This window comes from Sabethes cyaneus, chromosome 2 (genome assembly GCF_943734655.1).
Source record: "Sabethes cyaneus chromosome 2, idSabCyanKW18_F2, whole genome shotgun sequence".
Lineage (NCBI taxonomy): Eukaryota > Metazoa > Arthropoda > Insecta > Diptera > Culicidae > Sabethes > Sabethes cyaneus.
In genome coordinates this window covers 192,601,392-192,627,937 of record NC_071354.1, presented here as the reverse complement: position 1 = coordinate 192,627,937, position 26,546 = coordinate 192,601,392, and the positions used below count along the sequence as shown (strand labels likewise).

The 26,546-nt window shown below is 40.7% G+C and overlaps 1 protein-coding gene across 2 annotated transcripts in view; it reads right to left on the bottom strand.

Moving 5' to 3' along the window:
• LOC128737645 (protein GDAP2 homolog) overlaps positions 1 to 26,546 on the bottom strand; it is a 194,629-nt gene that overhangs the window by 148,935 nt on the left and 19,148 nt on the right. Inside the window, exon 1 of one of the 2 annotated variants that reach the window (XM_053832322.1) lies at positions 1,597 to 1,986. The exons of the other annotated variant lie outside the window; for it this stretch is intronic. The gene's annotated coding sequence lies outside the window, so the exon portion shown is untranslated. Of the gene's footprint in view, positions 1 to 1,596; positions 1,987 to 26,546 lie in introns of those variants that run through there. 2 annotated transcript variants of the gene reach the window in all.

Below are 26,546 nucleotides of genomic sequence, written 5' to 3'. Positions count from 1 at the left end.
CTATTCTGATTCTCTGGGCAGAATTTTTGAATAAAATGATGCCTTCTTGTGAGTAATTCGGGGTCAAAATTAGGGTATTTGTATAGTAAAAGTTCTATAGTTCCTAAACAAGCAGAGATAGAGGTAGACTATATTTAGCAATGTTGTGTATTTTTACTATTTGTACAACTTTGTGTAACAGAAAAAAGTCATACAATAACTACAAAAAGAGCTAAAATAGCAAAACTGATTTTAACGATTTTTAATAGGATTTTTCTATCTTCGCTGAAGAGATAGAAGGTTACTGTCTTCAGCAAAATTTCTTGTGATAATATGCCGTAAAACTTTGCAGAACACATCAATGTGTTATATTGAAACTGGAGAAAAATAATTGTTTTATTGCACTTTTAGGGGGATTAATCAAAATTTGAATCCCGCTGTACGATAGAACTTTTAATTTTAAGAAACTCTTCCAAAGGTTTCATATACCTAAAACCGAGTTTTCCCGCTCAAAGCTAATGCGCAGCAAAAAAGGTTTTGTGCCAGTGTGCTGTGCCTGGTTCATTGAGCTTTCGGTTGAGGGTTAAAATTTCATTTTTAGTAGAAGTCTTCGATATTGCAAGGTCTTAAGGGTTGAGTTTTGAAAAAATTTCCGAATTTCGAAATCGGAACATTACTGTGTTACTAGGTAAAAATATATAGATTAAATAGATAAAATAATTCAAGCCCTGCCAAGGGGCCTACTTCTGGTTAATATACCCTACTTATATTTACAAGAGTATCATCGCTCATAGTATGATCCAGGTATTTGTTTACGGTTGGCTTGCAGTTACTAGCTGCTGGATGGAGTAAACCAACCGATCAAAACACAAAACTCGATGTGCGACGAATGGACTGTGCACAATGAAGACCGGACCGTTATTCCCCTGTCCCATGCCGTGCGTCGTCGTCCCGTCCACCGTCGATTAGTCACTACTGCCAGCCTAGCCGGTTCAACTGCTCGTTCGCTACGCTACTCGCTTGTTGTGATAACATAACTTTACTGCTAGCACATGTCACAGCAATTAGTAATCGAAACACGGCCGTCAATGCTGTCGACAGCGTACTTAAAATACTGGTGTGAGTGGATTCCAAACTCATTGCAGTAGATGTACTTAGTTTGTGTATTTGGGATCCGGTATTAGAATCGTACCGATGATAGCGAAGCACCATTCCATTTTCATTAGATGGTTATATTTTTCAATACCTAATTATTCGTAAATTCTCTCGTATGTATGGTTTCACAAATAATTACCGTACAATATATCACACCGAGTAGAATAACATGCATTGGTACATCACATTTGTAATGTAAATCAAATGAGACATTGTTTCCACAGATTTTGTTGACGCTCTACCGCTGGTATTCCAATAATTCACGACTGCTAGAGTAATACACAGCCGTAAGTCACGTTGATACAACTGGAACCAGCATTAGATAGCTTTTAGCAGCTCTATTTGAAACTCAAACACAATAACAAAAACCCACCGATGCGATGGGCCCCGAAATGCCTATATTCACCAGCAGAGAATCACACTTATCACATTAATTATTTCTGAACCCTTGAAATTAATTACTTTTTTCGTTACTGCTTGGCACACCGCTCTGCTCCGGCTGCACTCCGGCTGAACTTTCCGCAATCAAGCACAGACGTTCTACCTGGATCTCGTTAAGAAGCTATCGTGGGCAGACTGGTACCCGGTCAAAGAAAGAAGCACAAATTGAAGCAAGCACAAGACAATCTGAATCTGCACCGGTGCGGTGCGATTGGTGAGACACGCGCGGTTGTTTCGCCAATTCAAAGCACCAAACTTGTCGACAAAAGCACAAAGGCAAAAGCGGATTTTACGGAACTCGGGAAGCCACAATCGGACTCGATGTAGTCATCCGCAGTTTTATTATTGAACACAAAACAGACGAAACAAAAAAAAACCGAAATGCGAAAAAATTAAATGCGCACCTTTAGCCGCGGTTCGCTTCCAGCCGCGTAGAAACGACGTCAAAGTTAAACTGATGGTTGTTTTGGTGCTGTTGGAAAGCTAAAGCTTGCTGCGTGGTTAGATCGCGCCTGGCCTGGGGCTGGGGCTTGTGTTTGCTTCGTGTGCTGTTCTGTGAGCAGTGTGTGGCGTCCGCGTCATCGACAAGCTACGACGAATGAATGTTGGTGAACGCGATCAAACTAGTGGGGATGGTCAGTTTTACTATTAGCGTACTATTTTGCGAAGATGTTTGTTGTGCGGATAGCAGTTGATCACAACTCTATGGATATTTGATCTGTCTAATTTGAATATAAAATTATGTCAATATACAGGGTGTTAGGTAGCTTAGTGCAGATATTTCAGGCAGTGATAGAGGATAATATTTGATGAAAAAATCATTTTACGCATATGGCCAAATCTCAATCGTTATAGAGTTATTGACCATTTTTAGTTTTCGGTTCTGTTTACTTTAAATTAGCGCTGGTACAAAAACTATGCTAGCTACCTCAATTCTGTTACTTTCATTCGAAAGCTAAGATTTTTCATTTGTCCATCGCACGTGTTGATCTAGTGTGCTATGCGTGATGTATGAGTTCGAGCAGTTTTCAGATACTAATTCAACACCCAAAACCATACGTTTAAAATAAAATTGCAACGAAACTAAAAGAGATAGACATTTTACGTAAAAGAACGAATTGTAGATCGGTACTAGAGCATTAAATTGGTGTATAGTAGCAATCAGTTTTATCACCCATTTTTAGGAGAAATTCGATAAAAATGCCTTGAGAAACACTTTTTTCAAAGCGTTTTGCTTTGAAAAAGTTAGGGTAGATGATCCATTAGTTGCGCTACTAAGCACAATATAACTTCATTTTGCTTGTTTATTGAGGTATATGCTTCAATTAATGCTAGTGGGATATAAATTTATCAAATACAAGGTATTTGTCACAAGGCAAGACAATTGCTTTCGTTGTACGAGAAGCTTTATAAAGAAAAAATGAATTTTCCGATTCAATTATATTGTACCAACAGTTGCGCTAATGTTTCCTTAATTAAGTTTGATGTTCCTTTAATTGTGGTATTCCATATACATTGCTAGGTTGCTGTGTGAAAAAACATCGTAGCAAAACTATACTGCCCATAAATGGAAGACAGTCCCATCTGCAAAAACGTGCAACTTGGAAAAACGCTGTTGAAACCTCGACAATTTTTTTATTAATATTGAATCGATTTTGAAAACAAATCGTCCAAATCGTCATAAAATCACTTGAATGTACATAACAGAATACTTTTACAAGCAATTTGTTCACATGTGACTTAAAATTTGTTCCAAAACTTAGAAAAACTGCCAAAGTTACTGATATGCGTTTATTTGTGCTTGAATAAGCAAGAATAAACGCATAACAGTAACAGCATGCCTTGATCCTTGCGTTGCCGGTGATTCGGCAGTATCGAAGACCACGTGTCGTTGTTATTTTAATAATTCACGTGCTCGTTCAATTCAATTATTCAAAATGTCCTTTTTGACTCAAACCCCCTTCCTGGTCTTTTCTCATTTTATTTGTAATACGTTATCTTGAGTTTATAATGGGGTCGCATGGTGAGGTTTGTTCGACTCAGAAGCTGGTCGCTTTCCTGTGTATCCGGAACACTCCCAGAACGTGTCCGAGTATGACCAGTGTGATCTTGGACACTATATATGACAACAAATGAACTATTTCGAACTAGTTTTGCAATTTCCAGTACCGACTTAGAGATGTCACATGTTGTATTTAGTTAAATTCAGAAACTGATCCCCTTAGAGGTATCCGGAACCTTCACGGACATGTCTAGATGTGGCCAATGACGACTTGAATGCTTTATACGACTACCAATAGTCTAGATTTGCAAATCCGTGTACTTATCGGTGTCACATGATGGGTTTGTTGTGATCCAAGGTGCTTCTATGTTAAAGTTCCATATACTCCGGAAATTGTTCCCACTGTAACTTCGGAACCGTACATTCGATCCAAATTCTCCTCAATAGTGTTCTTCTAGGCCATAAAATTTTCCGTTTGGTAGTTCTTGCGGTTGAATCGGTCAAGGCATTTCCAAAAAAACAGATGCTTATTGATATATTTTTACTGCTGTGACTGTTATGCGTTTATTTGTAATATGGGACTGACATAGTTTGATATTTTTTTCAACATTTTGGGAACAAACATAACTTTTTTGTTTGAAATATTGAAAGAATAGTTAATTTAAAGATGATTCCCAGGTTTATCTCAAAAGTGGTGAAAAGTCAAATGGGACTGTTATGCGTTTATGGGCAGTATAGATGAGCGCCTATAGTTGTGCGCTCCAACTGCGCGTTGGATTTTGGAAAATTGGCAGTTTAGCAAATAATGCTTTAATTTTAAATGATGTAGTCTAACTACCAATACTTCAAAAAACCTGTTTTATATAATGGATGTAATTGTTTTATCTGAAATGCTACGGTGACGAAAATATGCATTAATAATTAATAGTACTATTGGTACTACCACAACTATTGGATCAAGTACCCTACTAAATCCCTTGCAGTAGGAGATTTAAAACCAATTTTCAGTACAACATTTTCTCAGCTTTCGAATGAAGGTAACAAAATTGAGCTAACTAGCATAGTTTTCGTACCAGAGCTAATTTAAGTAAACAGATCTGAATACTAAACATATTTAATAACTCTGTAACGATTAAGATTTGTCCATATGCGTAGAACCATTTTTTCGTCAAATATGATCCTCTATCGTCCCCTGAAATATCAGCACTAAGCTACCTAACACCCTGTATAAATCCAATAATACAAAGGTAATTAAACTGACGTCTTTTAGTCCGTTTTACTGAGGTGTGATTTTGACGTAGAAATACATGTAAATTAGGTAGGGTGACATGCCGTGAAACCGAAAATGAAACCGTCACGCTGGAAATGTTCGACTGCTTATAACTCATAACATAACCTCGAAGCATCGCACAATGGGCAAAAGCGATCTCGTAATCCCAGTTCATTAAAGTCACTGATTTGGAATCTTACAAGATACCTTTTCCTATGTCAAAATGCAAGGATGGCGATAGCCCCATCTTGTGCAGACCTTGGGAAGATGTCCATTTTGCTCTCTTATCCTTAAAAATCATGGTAAAAGCTAACTAAATACTGTGCGAAATGCAAGAATGGTTCATTTTGCCCGATTCGCCTCTAAATACTTAGTAAAATCTAAGTAAAGCGATTAAAATTAACTCAAAGGCCTGAGAATAAACTCTAATAGGACCAGTTTATTTGAAAAATATCAGAAGAGTTGAATGTCATCGATATCGTATCGTGATGAATTTACAAACGGTCTATTTTGCCTGATTCTCTTTGAATTTGAAAAAAAGTTTATGTCGCCCCCCGCCCCCCTTCAAAAGTTTTTGAAATGTGAAGGGGAATAAAATAAAGCGTTATATGATTATGTTGCATTATTTAATGATAAGCAGTTTTTTTTACAGTTCAACGAGTTTACATCTCTAAATATGTGCAAATTTAAAGCAATTATCCCGTTAGTCTTGATGAACTTTCTTTCACCAACTAAGTTTTCTGGTACTTGCTGCAAGTAACAGGCGACTATTTCCTAGATCCACAAAAACGCATTCATTTGATATTGCGTAAAAATGCATAATTTTTCAACAATGGTGTCTTTAGACAAGTGGATCAATAAAATATAGCGCATCTTTTAAAACTATGCGGGTGAACATAAATTTACCTATTAGGGTGGTGTAAGCATTTGTTTTTTTGAGCCCGTCCAAAAACTTTTTTTTCTGCAACAAAATGGGCAGGTTCCGCATGCCCGAACTTGTGCAGATACTGTTTAAAACAACCATGCCCTGATAGAGTCTGTGTCAGGTGGAAGTTGACTTCGCCATGACGTCTGTTAACCCACCCGGATAGTTCCGCGATAAGTCGATGTGTCCACTGCCCCTTTGTGGAATCAGACCCTGCCCGCTGCCATGTGGTCATCGAGTCCGATCTTGTGGTACTCCGTATGCCTCTAGTTTCACGTTGGTTGAAGCACGCCCTCGCTAATGATGATGCCAACTGGCATCATACCCGCTAATACGCAGATTGCGTCATGTGAAACTGTGCGATACGCACTCGCCACTCTCAAGCACATGAGGTGCTTTCCAGTTTAGCTAGATGACTTTTGGTACCTAACGCCGATGACCACACCGGCCCGCCATACCTGAGTATGGACTGGACCGAGGTACGTTAAAATAGGTGATCTAGTTTTCACAGTTTGTAGAACAGAAGTGCGCGGAACGATTGATTAGCAACCATCGACATTGTTTATACATTCAACAGTTTCCGCTTTGAAAATTTCGGTGATCATCAAGGGTAACCCAGCGTGAGTGAAAAACAATTTTGAACATCAGAAAACCTCTCTTGACTAGCCTTGGACTGGACCATGTTGGCTAATAGCCTTCGCTTGCTGCCATATACCGCAGCGCTATTTGACATCATACGAGATAATGCCGAAATAGCTATGGAAGCCTTCTTGCAGGCATAGTCGACGTGGCTCCCGAACTTCAGCTTGTCGTCGATCATAACTCCCAGGAGTTTTTAGGACCGCGTTGACGAAATAGTGCAGTCCCCGACGCTGATATTTGCTTGCTCCACCGATTTGCAGTTGTTCACCAGATAACCTCCGTTTCATGATGCACTAGCTCCAGTTTGCTGGAGCGTATCCAATCTTCAACAATGCCTATAGAGTGGGCAGCCGTCAACTCATCCTATCTGATATATTCACTGTAGACTTCCAAGGTGCTGTCGTCCGCAAAGCCAACAATCAAAACCCCTACCGGGAACTTTAGCTTCAACACCTCGTCATACTTGACGTTCCACAACACCGGACCCAGTATGGAACCTTGCGGAACCCCTGCGGTGATTGGAATGCACTTCTGACCCTCCTCCGTGTTGTAGCATAGCAAACGAATCTGGAAATAATTTTTCAGAATCCTGTACAGCGACACCGGCACTTGGATGTTCCGAAGCGAGCTGGCGATGGAGTCCCAGCTAGCGCTATTAAACGCATTTCTCACGTCGAGCGTGACAACTGCGCAATAACGAATACCTGTCCTCTTGGGCTGGATTGCCACCTCGGCTGTCTTAGTGACAGACAAGATGGCATCCACCGTAGATTTGCCTTTTCGGAAGCCGAATTGGTTCCTTGACAGACCGTTTGTACCCTCAGTGTACTGTACGAGCCTGTTAAGGATGACCCTCTCCAGCACCTTGCCAGCAGTATCGAGCAGACAGATCGGCCTATATGACGAGGGGATACCCGAAGGTTTTCCCGGCTTTGGCAATAGGACCAGGCTCTGTCGCTTCCATCTGTCCGGGAAGTGGCCATCTTCTTGGCATCTACTCATTACTGCCCCGAATAATTCAGGAGCCTCTAGAATAGCCGCTTTAATAGCCATATTCGGGTTTCCGTCTGGCCCCGGTGCCTTGCTCACCTTTAGGGATTTAGCGATCTCAATGAGTTCCTTGTTCGTAACCGTTGCTTCCTTCCCAACCTATAAGCCGCTGTCGCCCACGTTACTTTGGTTGTTCGGCATGGAGGCCGACCATCCTACGCTATGGTCTGAGGTATTGGAACGTCGGCCGTGGGACGACTCAACGGCCTGAGCGCTCTGGCGATCGCTCTGCGGGCGCCATCACGCCCTTGGTCTTTGCCATTACGACCCTGTAGGCACCACTCCACGGGTTCGCATTGGCACTAGCTCATAACCTTTCAAAGCAGGGTTGCTTGCTACGTACGTACGTACGTTATAGTTGTACGGGGTTAAGGTGAAATTAGCAGTCATCGATTCTGCCAATTTCAAAAGCAGTTTTTTGTTTGAAACAAAAATTCGGTTTATAAAAATATATTCGCTGTGCTCAGATTGGCAAGAAGAATACAGTTTTTATATTTTTACAAACAGAACCCCGCTTTTGGGCCCAAAAACTGCTTCGGAAATTGGGCTCTCCGCCGAAAAGTCAATGATTGCTAAGTTCCCGTTAACCAACATTATTATTTTAATGTTTGCGTTCCAACCAGGGATTGGAAATCAGTGATTTTGATCAAATCTGTTAATTATCGCCACACGCACAGATCATGATCCGTACAGTACATGACAAACAGTGAATCTTTGGCACTGTTCACAAGACTTTGTTCTCTAAACAATCCAGCTACCAGAAAAAAGGTTACTCATGTTTTACCTTTGTTATGGTATATAACAAAGGTTTAGAAATTGGTCAAAAACACAAAGTTCGTCGGAAGCCCGGAGGGCCGAGTCACGTATACCAATCGATAGAGCTCGACGAACTGAGCAATATCTGTGTGTATGTGTATATATGTGTGTGTACGTATGTGCAGTTTATTTTCTATCGCCTGTTTTCGCCGTATATCGCCGTATATGGCTTAACCGATTTATGCGCTGTTAGTGTCATTTGAAAGGTATTATTGCCTAGTATATTACTATTGAATTGTTTCGTGGTCCGATGGTTCGTTTGAAAGTTATAAGCAAAAATGTGAAAACTACGTGACACGATTTTCTCCGGAACGACCGATTTCAATGATCTTAGTACCAAATGAAAACTCTTGCTATCATAAAATTTTCAAGAAGTTTTATTGAAAACAAACAAGTAGTTTAAAAGTTATGCTTAAAAACGTGTTTTGATCACTATCGAATTGTTTTTTGATTCGACCTTTAGTTTGAAAGTTATGAGCAATTAAAGTTACACGTTAAAATTTATAATAATTTACAGCGATTTTAACCAAGATAATTTATCTAGTTTTAAATCACCCACATTTAAATATTCTTAGCAAATTCAATGTTCACTAAACAATTTATTGTTAATATTTTGCTATAATCAATAACTACACTAAATTGAATATTTCATTACTTTCCGTCATCTCCTATTCGAAATGACTCTTATGATAGTAACGTGTCCAAAGACAATGCAATAAATATGTAGGTATATTCGCAACCTTTCTTAGGGACGGTGTCGGCCGTCGAGTCGATGGGCAGCCCTACGCTGCACACCAACAACCAGACATTAAACAGCTGATATACAAGTGCAAAGCTCCGGAGCAGTCAGTCAGACACATTTAGACAGAGGTTTACTGGCAGCGTGAACACACCACACACGTTTCCCGACACGAATGAATTGACCATTGTCTTCACGACTGCAATCAGCGTGAATCACACAAAATTTGATCGCACTTGTTTGCTGTTCGAGTCGAACGGACTTTGTTCTTTAAATCTGATTAAACTGCATACAATCAGACCGATGCAATTCAGTTAGTAAGTATTCAATAGCATAAAAGAGCTTACACACTAAATTTATTTTTGGGTTTTCCTATGAATATTTTTGGCTTTTACAATTTTCAAAAAATCCTTCTTACGGAATAATTTGTTATTACTATATTATATTATTCTTCCTGACCTAATTTTCTTTACCGATTCGTTACTGAGATGGTTGCTCAATTCGTTGAATTAACCGTTTCTGCTAATTCTAAAAATAAACCGTCAACTTTACGTACAGAAAGATGAGAACCGTTCAATCGTGTGATGCAATGATTGATGAGCCATAATGCTTCCAGGACTGTAACGATAATGACGTCTACCAGCAACCGACTCGATGCTCAATCGAACGCAGCTTTTGCTCCTGATTGCGTGGGTAGCAGGCGAAAATAAAATTCGAACGTCATTCGCTTTGAAAATATCGAGAAAGAAAATAAAACTTGTAATCCTGCTCCAAATTCAATCGCTACTCTTATGTAACAGCTTCCCGTTTGGAAGCTTTCCACACACCATGCACTCATTTTCCTGTTTTTTTTCGTGATTTTTATCGAACAATAACACTTGCTGTAATATCCCTTGTCCTACATTTGCTACAATGTTCGCTCCCACTCTTACTGGGCTCTTTGTGGAACACGAGAGCAGCGCCAGCAGTCGGCCGCACACTAATTCCATACCGGAAAAAACAGTCAGAAATTAATTGCTGCTTCCGATCAGATATCAGAGCTTCCTGTTTTCTCTTGAGTTGGGTAGTGCCATTCATTTAAGTTTTGTTTCATTTTGAACGTTTATAGGTCAATTGGGGACCGCTATACTATGTAAAATTGACGATAACGTTATCTAAACTACTTAATCACTACAAATTGTGCTTTAAACTGTACAAATTTTCTACTAAAGAATGGTTCGCAGAGACAGATTGTTGTTTTGATGGTAAACACGAAAGAAACTTTTTGGAATGAATTTTATACGGTAGATATATTTCGAAAAAACTACTTATTATTTTGTGCCCGCCCTTACCTCGGTGTGGCCCCACTGTGCGTCATCTAAGCTCGTTGATCGTTAAACGACGTGTGGTTGGCTGGTTGCACGTTGATGGGAAAACAGCTCAACGGAAGTATGCCAGCGGAATACCGTGAATTTTCACTTTCATCCTATCCTACCACATCGTAGGCCCATCAACCGAAAACAAAGAGTCCCACGTGATGTCATAAATTTGCGGGAATGAGTTTTGAACGCGTCGAATTTTCGCTGGCATTTCTCCGAGGAGGTACGGACCATACATATTTTACTCCGCAGCAGCGCGCGAAACCATCCCAGCAAAGGACAAACTTCTTTGAAGAGCCAATAGAGCAAGCGGACGAAGCGGTGGAATAAATAAAAGCAAGAAAAAGGCGAAGCGGATGGAGGCCCGCTCTAGGGTTAGTGTCCTTATAGGAATCATGCTTGTCGAGTTCCGATTCAGATTATGAGTGAAGAATACGCCTCTTTGGCTATGTGTGTATGAGTATGTAGCTAGAGCTCGAGCGTACGAGCGACGAGTGTTCCGGCACCCTGTGAAGCCACTTCCGACATGTTCAGTTTTTGGCGCCATGCAGTCAATCCTGCGATGGTATTTTACTTTAGTCGCGTCGTCGGGTAGAGTCGTATCATACAATACTGATGAGGATTTTCCGGTCCCACATGAGGAGGACGACGACATTCGTGCAGTGCGTACAAATGATACAAACCTATGATCCCATTATTCGCTAAAGGAAGTGTAAAAATTTCAGTCTGGAATCAATCAGATTTAATACTTTCGAACAAAGATATACTGCGTGCAATATTTATTAGCAAAAGAATATGTATTTAAGGGGACATAAACAAGTAAAACTTTCGAAAAATTCATTATTTTTTCTTATTTCAGATTTTGATTCTGCAGTCTTTTCCGCTTATATTGATACTAATTTTGTAATGATCCGACCACGGAAAGTGGCCGAAAAACGATCATACACAGAAGCATTCCATAAGCGGAGCGGAAAAGACTGCAGAATCAAAATCTGAAATTAGAAAAAATAATGAATTTTTCGAAAGTTTTACTTGTTTATGTCCCTTTAACGAAACGATAAGCTGCTGTTTTTCTTGTTAATTAAGGCAGAAGGAAAATTTAGTAGTAAATAAATTTGCTTGTTGAAACCGCATTGCTTGAGCTGTAAATCATAGTTTTAATAACCTTTCGATTATTGTTATATTTTCTGCAAAACCAAAATTACGTTCCATTGACAATATCTTCTTAGTGAGTGTTTTAACCCTGAATACCACTCATACGCGACGGTAATTAAAACTATATTATTTTAGATTCATGTTGACCCAGTTTGCGAAAGGTAGACAAACAATTATTTTATGTTTTTGGTTTTCTCAACAAACAACTTTATTTGTATTGCTTTTTTATTATAGTTTTTGTGAGTATTTTTGGGCGCTAGAACTTAAACTGCTGCTTGGGTTTGTTGTTAGTTACGCTAAAAAAGCGAAGCATTCCGAAAATGTCAAACACAAATAGGAATCTTGTTTTATACTGACAACTGTGACCGATGCGATTCGACCTCTGATCAAACCGTTGCGAGTTTCTGCGTCCGCCATAACCACCGGAACACCTGGAATGGTGCGCGATTATAGATAAGTAATCCGGAAACCATCTCGCACAAACAGGTCAACCAGTTGCCTCGCCAAATCCCAATTCATTCTTGCAGTTCAAGTAGCTTCTGCTAACGCCTTCGGAGGTTGGACCACTCCACTAGAACTCAAAAGTATGGAATGGTTAGGGGTGAGTGTCTCCTAATTGCTAGCTCGAAATGAGCGAACGTTAAAGCTTGTTAGTTCACGAGAATCGTCAGCAACGTCTCATCATCTGGACAGGGATTGACACCTGGTCCGTTTGAGACCGTTTTGATACTTCATACTAGTGGCTCCCAAATTCTTTCGAAGTGTGGCGCTATAGGTGGGCTGAAAAACCACTTATTTTGATTTGATTGATTATTTCGAAAGATTGACATTTTGACCATATATGTTTGGATAAATTCTAAAAAATAACTAAGTTACAGTCAACTGTACCTGTATCGTTTTTGGCTACATAAAAACAGACTTTTCTGCTCAAATGGCCACCATTCTGTTATGCGTTCGTATTTAAAAATAAATCTGCTATTGTATCAGTGACAAGCAGTTTTGGATGTACATTATTTGCAAAGAGCTGGCAAAACATGATGATAACGTGTGACGTAGTCTGTCAGGTTGGGATTTCCGCTTATTTACTGTAAGCGTCTACGACGATGGGGTAGTATTCTCTATTCAATAAACATGCATATTCTGGGGTTAGTTGTGGACGGTCAAGGTTCAAAAGTAGCCTTCGGTGGAGACCGTACGGATGACATCGAAAAACTGCTCATCCAACATCGCTCACACATATCCTCGTATGGCCCTTGTGGCCTTGAGTCAAGCACCTTTTCCGGTAAAAGGTAGGAATTACCAGCCTGTCGCTGATCATAATGCAGTCTAGGACGCTGAATAGTCCTGCAATCCGGGATGACGAATAGATAAATAAGTGATAATCGCTGCAGCTCGCTGTCTTGCTGGACAAATTTGACTGTTGGTCAGCCATCTATGAAGAAACTGTGAACGTTCCGAAGGACTCGATCGGACTTTGTAGCTTGTTGGACCATAGTGAATCATGAAAGAGAATTGACGTTACTGGTTGCTATTAATCTCAAGTCTAATTCCTCCAAAGTGGTGCACGCCATAAAGAAAAGTTCGTCCAGTTTGGTATGCTAGTTGACAAGCCTGGACAATACACCGGCTTTCTAGAGTTTATCAATCGAGACGTATTCCATGAAGAAATCGGACGCGGAGTCGGTGGGCGCTTTAGATCGCAATCCCTTTGTTAGAGCCGAAAATACATACTAACGGTGCGTGATCCTTCACACAAAAATTAACTTGTGGAATTTGGTCACTACAAAAACTATCGCTAGACCTTCACGATCCGGTTGCGTGTATCGTTTCACTGCAGACATTGATTTTGCCATTAAGGAAAATATGACTTATTGTTGCCCTAACTCCAACTGAAGACGCATCGTCGGGTCGAATACTATAATCTTTTGTTTCGGGACGCAATGAGTGAACAAGAAATCGGAGAACGAAATCCCCTTGAATTTGTGAAACGCCTGCTGGTAGTCCCATTGAACGCTGAACTGCCTTCGAGTAATCCATTCAACAGATAGCGAAAAGTTACTTGTTTGGGTCGAACTTCTTGTAATAATTAATAGCGTAAATCGGTGCGATTTTGGTTGGATCTGGGTGACCGTCTTGATCTAGTAAGAGATCATTTCGCAGAGTGTAAGGTAAACCCGTACTCCTCGACCCACTAGAGAACTGTTTTCAGGCTTCACTAATGCTTCTTAGTGTCCCTGTCTACGACGACAACATCATCCAAGTACCCACGGGTACCAAAGAGCCCAATCAGTATGGTATCAATTAGCTGAAATATCCCTGATGCAGCTTTACTGCCATATTTGAATGAAATGTGTTGCGCACTATTTTTGGCGGAGTACAAACGGAAAGCGGAGAGTGGCGTAGGCGTATGAATCACGAGTTGCAGGCACCACTTGGAGAGATTGCCATCGTACACCTGGCGAAAGATAGGAAACTACGGTGGGCCAGCCAGGTCGCAAGGATGCCGGACGACTGTGCAGTGAAATCCGTTCTCTTCAAGCACCCCGCCGGAACCAGAAATAAAGGGGCCCGACGTGCTAGAGCCATCTAGCCAGGTTGAAGCCGACCACCTCGTCCCAACAGGTCGAAGATTCATAACGACGTTCAGACTTATATCAATTTGATATCTGTACTTGGGAAGTACGCCAGAAAGGGTGATAAAGCCCTGTCGTCCTTACAAAATTTCTTAAGACTGCTCTAAACCTAGACCAATTTGATCTCTGTGTTAGGAAAGTACGCCAGAAAAAGTGATGTCTTCTCATCCCAGCAAGATTTAGTAGGACCGTGATAAACCTAGTCTAATTTGATATTCTGAAAGTAAGCTTCTTCTGCATGTACCTTATTTACAAAAATCCAGTGGGTTCAAATCGGAAGAACCTAGAGGCCATTACTTTTTCGATATGAAATCCGTCAGATTGGCTTTGCACTACATCTGCACTGGGCTGGAGCTGTATCCTGTTGAAAGCAGAAATATTCTTCATCATACATTCCTTGAACGTAAGGCATAAAATTTTGTTCTAAGACCATTTCTAGATAGTATTTTGCATTAACTTTCACACCCTTGTCAAAAAATACAAGTAGAAGTTTCCCTTTCTTAGAAATGCCTTCCCCTACCATGACCGCTGATGAATTTTGGCATCGTGGTACATTCCATTTGTACTTTGGAACGTCTATGATCGAAACCGCATCACTTCACAATCGATCATTTTGAGCATGATGCGGGGTTTGAAGAACAAACAACTTCTAATCAGAAAAGATCACTTCAGAATCACCGTTCCGACGGAGCAGCACTTTGCATCTTTACTGCCGTTTTTGTTTTGTTGCTTCCGTTAATCCAAGGATTTTACGTTTTTTGAATGCTTGCACATCCAGACCCATTTTCAAAATTCGACGAAGAGATTCCCTCTTGATATTCAGCTCAACTGCGCAACTGCGACGAATTCGCTCTCGAAAAACCTTTTTGATCTCTGCAGTTCTAACGCTTCGTTGTCTTCCGATTTGTTTCCGGTTTTCGACAAATCTTTTTACTGTATAGTACACAAATCCTCTTTTTATGCCGAGATGTTTGAGGTCATGGAAAATAGCGCCGCATTTAGAACCGTTTCGGAATTTATTTATTATCAACGACCGTAACTCAAACATAGTACATGCACACTGAACGAGATACAATACGAAAATGAAACTGCATCTAGTAAGACTTAAATCATGATAACATACACACATGGTTTTAGTTTGATTGTATTTATTGTATATGCCGTTGCAAGCATAAAATATGTTTGTTCGAATAGATATGTGTCACACTGTAAAAAAGTGAGTGACCAACCCTATCTTTCGCCAGATTGCATCCCTATATTGAAAGAATTTATTCAAAACTGATGTCTTATATGGAAATGGGGTTGGGGGAATATTCATGCATGTGATGTGATGTAGCAATCTTCAAGGCGATGAAGAATTAGCGACGGCCTGATCCGAAAATAGGTTTTGGGCGACATATTAAATGCTTTAATTGATGATATTTTAACTACCATAATTTTTACTCGTTGTTCGTATGTTAGTTGAAAGGCAATTTTATTTCAAATCAATCTGTCACAATAAATAGTACTGTACACATTTTAAATCGAACAGGATGTGGTGACTGCGGTAGAGACTAACTACCGCAAGCGACGAAAACATGTTCATTAATTTCGATAAAATGATTCTCCATCGCGTGTCGTCTCTTGGCACCAGGCCACTAGGATATAAACTCGAATGGCGAAATGTCGTCTATTTATTTGGCAAAGTAGGATATTTTACCAGAACAAAGCATAAAACGAGATTCCGCCTGCAACTTAAAAATACTTGCTTGGTTTATGTTATCCAGATCATAAAACATTTGTTTTAATAGATAAAGTTTTACGCAATGTTCTCGGACGAACTTTTGGAAAGATGAAATATCCTGGTGCATATTCACAATGTTCACAATGTTTGTCTTATTTTATATAGCTACCATTTAGGAACTTCTTATTCGCAATGTCAAGTAGGTACATAAATCAAGCTGGAATTGCACTTATCATGGGTTAGAAACCATGAATGAAAGCACGAACAATGAAGCTAAGAACATAGTTTTCAAATTGAGGAGAATTGAGGAGTACTCCAAATACTCTTAAATGGACGGCTAAACTCAAATAGTCATATATTTAGTATGTACAGAATACCAGTAATTTATTTATCCAAATCTCAATTCTCTGCGGGAAAATAACGAAGAAAAACAGTCATTCATTTCATAATATAGTTCGGACAATTTTTCTCGCAGGCGAAACACTGACTGGGTTGATTTCCCTAGTTTGCACTAACGAATCAATTTCCTTGTTCGCTTGCGAAATCAACTGCGCCGCGCACTTCCACTATAGACTGTAGGCAGAACAAATTGCTTTCACCTTTGCCATCGGTAGTGCAGTGTTTAAGGTGGGTGAGGTAGTCTCCCTCCATAAATCAAACAAGTTCATGTTCCCATACAGCAATAAGCGATAAATCGTCGCTCGGCTGCGCCCGCTGCTGGTGAAGCACCCGTCCACGTCCTTGGACTTAAGACTTCCTCCAATCCAGATGGAACAATTATTCAAATTAGGCCACCAGAGCGCTAACCGCGCGCGACACAGAAACCGTTTACGCTTCCATCCTTTCCAGTAAGGAAAGGATTGAGCCGGCAGTGTGTACCTACTTTCACCCTGAGTCTGACATTTTAATATGTTTTTACGACACCAGGGTACACATGCCTAGGTGCACCTTCATCGGCCTTCTCGTCGGTGGTGGTTGCATGTTTGAAGTAGACTTCGCTTATCATATTCTACATTCATTATCGCACGATACGGTGCAGCAACGACCTACTGGAGAACCGTTATGCAGCAGCTGATGGGCGAAAGAAAAGTGTCAACGGTGGCAATTTTAAGTGCAGCTTCACTGCACCGCACTGCACCGCACTGCACTAAACTGCACTGCACTGCTCTGGCTGGCGTCTTCGTTGTTCCTAGACCGGGTTTCTTCATCCTCCCATTAGGACACGCGGCTGAGTGTGGAAATGTTATGGCCTTTGTCAGTTGCCGGAAGTGCAACTAAATAGGCTGAACGAGTGAAGTGCTGGCGCCTAAAGTACGCCACGGTACAGTACGGTTTGCACTTCAAACGGAGAGACTGCAGCTCTTCTGTCGACCCGAAGGAGCTTTTCTTCGGTAAGTGCCAACCATTTTCGGGATCGTTTTCTTATCAAACATTAAACTTCTCTTTTGAGTTGTAAGAGTTGCATTCTGGCAAGAGTCACAGTTGGATTATATTCTATGCTTATTTCAGACTGGAATGTCGTTCATTTTCACTGCACAAATGCACAATTTTTTTACTGTGTAATAAAAGTTTAGAATTAAGTTAGATTTATGGTTCAAAAAAACTTTGTTGTATAATGCTCAATAATATCCATAATAAAAATGGTTTGTAAATCCTGCTGTTTTTAGCACCGATGTTTCCGATAGAAAAACATAACGCTCATAGGCCCATTAGACTACATAAAAAAGCCGACATTTGTAATTTCCCGACGAGTGGGCAGATTCAATCTGGCATTCGTCGGTGAAAATAAAAAAGTTAAATGAAACTGTAATAGTTTTCCGCTATCTGCTGCCGCATGGCTTTTAGCGACAGCCTTGCTGCAGGCTCGTTTCGACATTTTACAGCTTGAATACCGTCGTCATCCCACTAGAGGTAACGGAGCCAAAAAAATAGTGAATTCGAATCTCGTCTCCTGGTGGTGGTTCCAAGCAGTCTGCCGTCTGCGGGCGGCCGGTGGAGCCAACCCAATGGCGGATCAACGGTCCCTCACTGGGACAGACCAAGCTGGAAAGGAATTCTGCCGTATGGAATCGACAAACAAACAACGATGGCACATACATACAGCATACTCGCCGGTAATCATGTATGAATTTTAAATGACTTCATACATAGCGGGTAATAATAATCTGCAACTGTTCACCCAGCCAGTGGCTGCTGGTCGCAACCTCAGCGAGCCGTCGATGGAATTTCGCATTCTCGTATGTGCTTCGCCAATCTGACCCTCCCTTCGGTCATTTCCGCCCTATTCTGGCATCCTAAGCTGCTGCTGTGTGCATTTGAATTCGAAGGCAAAGAAATAGATTGCCAACACGAGCAGAACCATTGCGAGAATTTCATCGTTGCATTAGAATCTCATCCGTTATCCGCCTTTCTCGTTGCGCACAGAAACTAGGCTCTGCTGTCGGGCTGGAGCTTCATGGGACGAATTTTTTGTCATGATTTTCCCATTTACTCATTTTTATAGTTAGCTCGTAATGGTAGAAACCAAGTAAAGTTTATGCCTGAAAAACTATAATTTTTATATTTCACGTATGACATATTTTTAACAACCGATACGAATGACGGTGGAAATACTAATGTATCATGTTGACGTTTCATCATGCGAATATAAATTGCCGGGCATATTGCGGAATGATAACGATGTTTGAAAAACTTTTTGTATTAAAAATCTGCTCTAGTTCAACATAAAAAGTACGGCAGCCTTTCATAAAACATACATTTCCCTTTTAAAAGCATAGTTGCAGGAAGCAATATAATAGGATAATTGATAATTTCCAGAAATTTCATGACGTATGTGAGCTCTCTAAATGATTGTTTTGAGAAGCAATAGCAGGTTGTGGCAATACACATAAACTGTTCGAAAGCTTTCGGTAAACCCTCACGAAATAGCACTATTGAAACTGAACCGACTTGACCTCCTCACGCGGATCGTACCCAAACAGCAATTTGAGTTTTATTACGTCCGTCTAGTGGTTTTCATGACTAATTTTATAAAATCACTAATAAAAGTATGAGCTGCAACTGAACCTTCTGATGACCGCTATAAAACTACCTTTCGACTTAGTGGCACACTCTTCAGAAGCTTTCTATAACCTCTTTAAGAGTCAGGTTATAAGCGGAAGTAGGCTGGTATCGAATGGCCAAAACACAAATGGCCGAATCACGAAAGGCCGAAATCCAAATGGCCGAATTTTATCAACAGTCACAGAAGGCCGAATCACGAATGGCTGAATTACGAAATGCCGAATTTACTCGAAATCCAAACAACAATTCAAAAAAAATCATGAATTCCAATCCAGCTAACAAATAATTTTAATTAAAAATAAAATAAGCAACACAACTATTTATTATAGAGTATAGATGATTGAAAGTTCTTTCTTCCCCTAAGCGCAAATGATTTACGTTCAGCATATTGCACCTACCAGCAATTTAACGAGTCCTACGCAAATTCTTTTTTTAATAATAATTATCCTGTACTTACTAAATACATTGAAAATATGCTTGTCACGCAAGGAGGGGTGCAGTGGGGAGGCAATAACGAAAAACTGATAGTTCAAATTGCTAAATTGCAAACATGCGTGGTAAACGCAGAAAATAACCACGCTAATAATTTTCGCGTGGGACTCTAAATAGGTGGAAACTCCGCAATAAGGTGTGAGACCTATTTACCGTGTCAGTAGGAGTAGCAAATGTTTCCTAAATGATTCAGGGTGAGACGACTCACGGCAGCGAGTATGCGCCGGCGACCCGCCGTCGGAAGCCACTTCTATTTAGGTGTATGCATTTTCCTAAGTTTACTGACTGATAGTGATTTTCGCTTAGTTAGGTCCGTGGTTGGTAAACGGTAAATGCGTGAAACAAAAGTATAATCAGTATATATAGAATGCCAGTGTCGCTGGTGTTTCATGGATATTTTGGTGGCAAACATGTTGCTGGTTCGTGTCTTGGATACGGGAACTACATTGTCAAATTGCCCAATAGAAAATTTTCCTGCCGACGAAATACCTTAAAACGACCAAATCGGGTGATTTATCCTACGTGATTTACGAAAAAGCAGAGAGATTTTTTATTGGGTTGCCTTTTTAGTTTGACAATCAGATTCCCGTTTCGAATCGATCACTCACACATATGCGCATACAATGTAAATACATAATTTTCAAATGTGTGATGTTTACCACGAGCACTGCAGCGACACTGGCATTCTATATATATTGATTCTACTGAAACAAACCCCATAGCAGTTCTCAGCCTCTTATCCAGCAATTCCTATCCCTACCGCCTCGTGGTATCAGCTGGGATTAGGGATGCTTTACCGGTATTACCGTGCTATTTTTCAATACCGAAATACCGGTTTTTACGCGATCAAAAACCGGTGTTTTTTTTAGCATGTAAAAATTCAATGAAAAAATAACTCAAGAAACTTCCATTGCCGTTCAGATTGTTAACGTATAGGGCGAATCCAATTAAAAAATTCGGGGTTCTGAAAATAACATCTCAATTATATAATGTTAACAAACGGAAAATATTTATCTAAATATCTATTATAGTGACTTTAACAAAAATATAATTAAGAATATTGCGCTACAGTAGAATTGTGCGATACACATCCTGTTCAGTTCCAGATCAATTATTTATCCTCCGCCTGAAAATGCGTGTCTCAAAATTCACTCCATATCACTAAAAATAATTCGAAAAACCAGTAAATATTTCAATTACCTGGCACCACGTATCACAGATATTTCATCATGAACAGGGCTTTAATAAAATTAGTAGGAAAATAAACTGTCAATTTAAACCACAAGACCACAAGATATTTTGGTATTACTCAAATTGAATGCAGTTTTCCAGTAAAGTCTGTCTGAATTGACACGATAAACACTCTTTCCGTACTTATTTCTTTTTATGAGAGCTAGTCACTTAGCTGTTCCAAAAAATTGAGTACCATTGATTAATGGAAACATTTTCTACAAATTTTACAATTTTTTAATTTATTTTTCAAGTATTGGTTTTTACCGGTTTTACCGGTATTGAATTTATCAATACCGAAAAACCGGTTTTCGAAATGCCCCCTCGGTATTGGCATCTCTAGCTGGGATACGAGCAACTTTAGCGGAGATCAGGTAACCAACCTCAGTAGAAGCTGGCATTGGGCGAAATTCCCGAAAGTATCCATAATTGAAAATCGATACTGAATTTGCGGCCCGATCGATACCCTCGATATATCGCTCGTGAAGTATCGATATTAGCTTTATCGATACTGTTTAAGGTGGCATTCTAGGATTTGGAAATGCCAAATAGAAATAGGAAATTTACTGGCTGCAGTCCGTAGAGGACTACCGATCAGATTAGCGACTTGTATATCACTAGCTTTGTGCCGCGGCGTATAAGCGTCTTGAGGAAGGAAAGTAGGCCTGACTTCCAGCTTCAAAGCGTCGTTGAATCTAACCGCCCACCCAAGCAACAATGTGAGTTTTATGATACTCCTATGGCGGTTTTCATGACCAATTTTGGTCTTAAATGCAATCATAAGAGGGTAATAAAACCCAAATTGTTACTTGGGCAGTTACCTTCGAGGTACGATGCTGGTCTAACAAGTCAGTCGTCGTAAGTTCGTATCTCGGCTAGGCAGTACTGCTAGATAGGCTAGGCTAGGCTAGGCGTCGTTGAATCAACCATCAAGTTAATCAAGTTCAAGTTGTTGAATCATCAACAACTTCCAGTTCGTCGTCGTCAATAGTCACTGCCCGTGGAAGGCCTACGTCTTGACCCTGGCGTAATTTGCCTCCGCCATCTTAGAGTTTCTATTAATTAGAGCCGGCGTTTAGGCCGGCAGACCTGGTCGGTCGCACGGAGTCTCGCGCTTTCGGGGGACCTCACGCTTGGTGAGGAAAATAGCGAAAAATGTCAAAAATTCCAGTTGACAATCCCTGATTGTAGAGTACACGATTCGCTGTTCAGAAATATTTGCGAGATTGAGTCGTTACACAATGTGCCAAGTGGCTCGGCTTAGCTAGCTGATTATTTACGGAGGCTTCGATTGAATGGGCACTTAGCTGTTCTGAACCAACGAATTCTCCAGGTCCGGATAGTATTCTACTCATTTTCTTACGGAAAATCGACAGAAAATCGTTATAATGGCCGAGCTCATCAACCTTTTTTTGCGCCAGTTTCACTTTGGGACATATCCCGGAGAATTGGCGGAAAGTGGAGATTGTATTCATACCCAAGCAAGAAAAAAAGAGAAGGCTTCTGCATGGGCTTGCAGACTTTCACAACATCATTGAGAGATATGTCAGTGACAGAGGGCTTCGTCAAGGTGATGGTCTTTCATGCCTGCTGTTCAACATAGCGCTACAAGGTGTTATGAACCGAGCGGATATCAATACGCGGGGCACGATATTCAACAAATCTAGTCAATTCGTCTGCTTTGCCGATGACATGGATATTATCGGCAGAACATCTGTGGCGGTGGCTGAACAGTACACCAGACTAAAGCGCGAAGCAGAAAAGATTGGGTTAAAGGTAAATACGTCTAAAACAAAGTACATGCTGGCCAGCGGAACCGAGGCCGAACGACACCGCTTGGGCAGTAGTATATTAATCGACGGCGATGAGTTTGAGGTAGTCGATGAATTTGTCTACCTTGGCTCACTGGTAACGGCAGACAATGATACCAGCCGTGAGATTCGGAGGCGTATTATCAGCGGAAGTCGTGCTTACTATGGGCTCCACAAGCAATTGCGGTCGAGCAGACTAAGTCCCCGTACAAAGTGTACCCTGTACAAGACGCTTATTAGACCGGTTGTTCTCTACGGGCATGAAACATGGACAATGCTCGAGGAGGACCTGCGAGTGCTCGGAGTTTTCGAACGACGAGTGCTAAGAACGATCTTCGGCGGCGTACAGGAGAACGGAATATGGAGGCGGAGGATGAACCATGAACTCGCACAGCTCTATGGCGAACCCAGTATCCAGAAGGTGGCTAAAGCTGGACGGATGCGATGGGCAGGGCATGTTGCAAGAATGCCGGACAACTACCCTGCAAAGATGGTGTTCGCCTCAAATCCGGTAGGAACAAGACGACCAGGAGCGCAGCGAGCAAGATGGTTAGATCAGGTGGAGCGAGATCTGGCGGAGAGTACTCGGTGTCCGAGGAATTGGAGAGCGGTAGCCCTCAACCGAGTTACATGGAGAAATTTTGTTCAACAGGCTTTGTCTTAGGACGGCAAGCCACCTAAGTAAGTAAGTAAGTAAGTCAGTGACGATTTAGGTGACCAACGAATATCCCAACGAATATCCACAAAGAATTTTTTTTCCACTTGCTTTGGACACTGGTGGCCGACGCAGTTCTTAACAAGATTCGCGCGTTCACAAGATTTACAGCTTGGTTATGAGACTATTGCTTAGGCTGTCGACGTAAAACTTATCGTCTAGGGAAAGTTTGACGCAGTATTGTCAAATTGTATATTAGGGGCTCTAAACACCACCATGTTATGATGCTTACAAGACGGACTTGGTATAAACCCCACGAAAACAGTCGTTATATCATTCACTATGTGAAGAAAACTTACAAGGGGTATTCACGTAGCGCTTGCTATGTTTTGTAAATGGTGTATCTTGTTTTATCTAGGCATACCTTCTTCGGAAGTTTCCTTCTTAGAGCCCAAATTCCAAAAGGGCATTGATTATATTAACCATATCGTATCGAATTGGGGTGCAGGTTTACAACTATCTAGCTCAATTCCATCGATGGGTATGAGCAGTCCATAAACTGTGTAAAGAAATCGGAGCCTACCCGAAAAGTTTTCCATTAAAACTATCACTGTCAATAATGCCCTTCTGGCATAAAAAAAGCCTCGCTGCTTAATCTGCACAGGGCCTCGCGCTTTGTATTGCCGGCTCTGGTATTAATGATGTTGAGGTCGTTTGCGAAGGCTTGGTTAGGATTTGGCTATGCTTGCTGGAGGTCGTTTCAAACCGTTGCGATGCCCGCTTGTCGGATTACACCTTCAAAAGCGATGTTGAATAACATACAGGACAATCCATCTCCTTACCGCAACTCTCTGTGCGATTCGAAAGGACTCGACAGTGCCCGGAAACACATCACTAGCTCCAGGGTAGCTTTGTTTCAGCCGCGTCAGTTTGTCTGGAAAACCGTACTCTTCCATTATCTGTCATAGCTGATCACGCTCGACTGAATCGTATGCTGCCCTGCAATTTACGAAAATATGATTCGTGGGCACGTTGTACTGCCGACATTTCTGGAGGATTTATCAGAGAATAAAAGCTTGAACCGTAGTAATACTGGCTCCCCTAAAACCCGCCTGGGACACAACAAAATCTGGGAGAACACCTTATTAATTTTATTCTTATTTAATTCCATTTGGCCGGCCGCCAGCACAGCTAGGGCTATATGGGACCGTATTAATGGATTTGATCAGCGTCATGCCGCGGTGGTTACAGTAATCTAGCCGATCGCCCTTTTTGTAGTTGGGAAAAACTACATCTTCCATCCACTCCTCCAGTAATTTATCACCCCAAATTCTTGAAACTATCCGGTAAAATGCTATAACTACCGGTTGTTGGCCATTTTTATAGAGTTCTGCCGGGAGTCGGTCCTTTCCGTTTCTAGCTCTTCACGATCTCTGTCCTCCTTCTGGCACTTTTTCCTCCTCAGGGTCGTGGTGAACTCATTCCGCGCTCGCCGATACTTGGCCAAATTCTTCTTCACGGCAATGCTTAGATTGACGTAAACAGCGGAAGTCGGGCTTATTACGGACTCTAAGGGTACTAAGAACCATCTTTGGCGGCGTGCTAGAGAATGGTGTATGGAGGCGAAGAATGAACCACGAGCTCGCGTGTCTGTACAGCGCACCCAGTACCACAGGTATTCAGAAAGTGGTTAAAGCTGGACGGATACGTTGGGCAGAACATGTTGCTAGAATACTGGACAACTATCCTGCAAAAATTGTTTTTGCATCGAATCCGGTAAGAACAAGAGGAAGAGAGGCACAGCGAGCGAGATCTGGCGAGTTCTGGGTCACCCCGCGGAACTGGAGACCAGTTCCATGGACCGAAATAGAGAAATACTGCGCAGGCCTTCTCATAAGACGTTCATCGTCATCATCATCATCATCATCATCATCATCATCATCATCATCATCATCATCATCATCATCATCATCATCATCATCATCATCATCATCATCATCATCATCATCATCATCATCATCATCATCATCATCATCATCATCATCATCATCATCATCATCATCATCATCATCATCATCATCATCATCATCATCATCATCATCATCATCATCATCATCATCATCATCATCATCATCATCATCATCATCATCATCATCATCATCATCATCATCATCATCATCATCATCATCATCATCATCATCATCATCATCATCATCATCATCATCATCATCATCATCATCATCATCATCATCATCATCATCATCATCATCATCATCATCATCATCATCATCATCATCATCATCATCATCATCATCATCATCATCATCATCATCATCATCATCATCATCATCATCATCATCATCATCATCATCATCATCATCATCATCATCATCATCATCATCATCATCATCATCATCATCATCATCATCATCATCATCATCATCATCATCATCATCATCATCATCATCATCATCATCATCATCATCATCATCATCATCATCATCATCATCATCATCATCATCATCGTCATCATCATCATCATCATCATCATCATCATCATCATCATCATCATCATCATCATCATCATCATCATCATCATCATCATCATCATCATCATGGCATACATTTAGATAAATTCTATCACACTGATATTACAGGGATACCTCGATATAAGCAACTAATTTTTTCAAAAAGTAGTCTTATATCGGAACTGTCTTACATCGAAACATGATTTTTTCAAACAATTTTTGGATTAGAAGTCGCCTTTATTACTCTGTGTTGTGTGTTTACGTGTTTTGAACTATTTATTATTGTTTGAGCTTTAGTTTTTACAATTTTTAGGGTTATTTTGAAAAAATGAACATCTCCATGGCTCCGATTTTTGGAATCGAAAATTAGCTCTGGTATCGTTACCAACTATGTTAGGGGGGCATAGTACTTTTTGCAGCATATTTTAGGCCTTATTTCAAATATTTTTTTCTCGATAACGCGGAAGGTGAATCGATTCGAGTTTTTTGCATTCTAAACATTGTATTTTAGACTAATATTTTTAATTTTGTTTACATATGGGAACCTCATCCCCCCTCCCCTACGGCTCCTTGAACATGCTCATTCGAAAAAAACATGAATTGCGGTACTATGGATTGGCGCTCGGGGGCTTATCCGAATTGAAAAATTCCAAAACTACATGAAAGTATACTAAATTATCTCGTGTTTGACCCATCCTTTTTTTAAAATTCGAACGCATAACAAAATGGCGGACATTCAAACATAAAGGTAAGGGGTTTCGTCGAAAAAATTGACTTTAAACATTTCTAAAAAATACAAAAATTGCAATATCGAAAAAAGGATGGGTCAAACACTAGATAATTTTGTTGGCTTTAAAACAAAAAAAGAATCATGAGAAT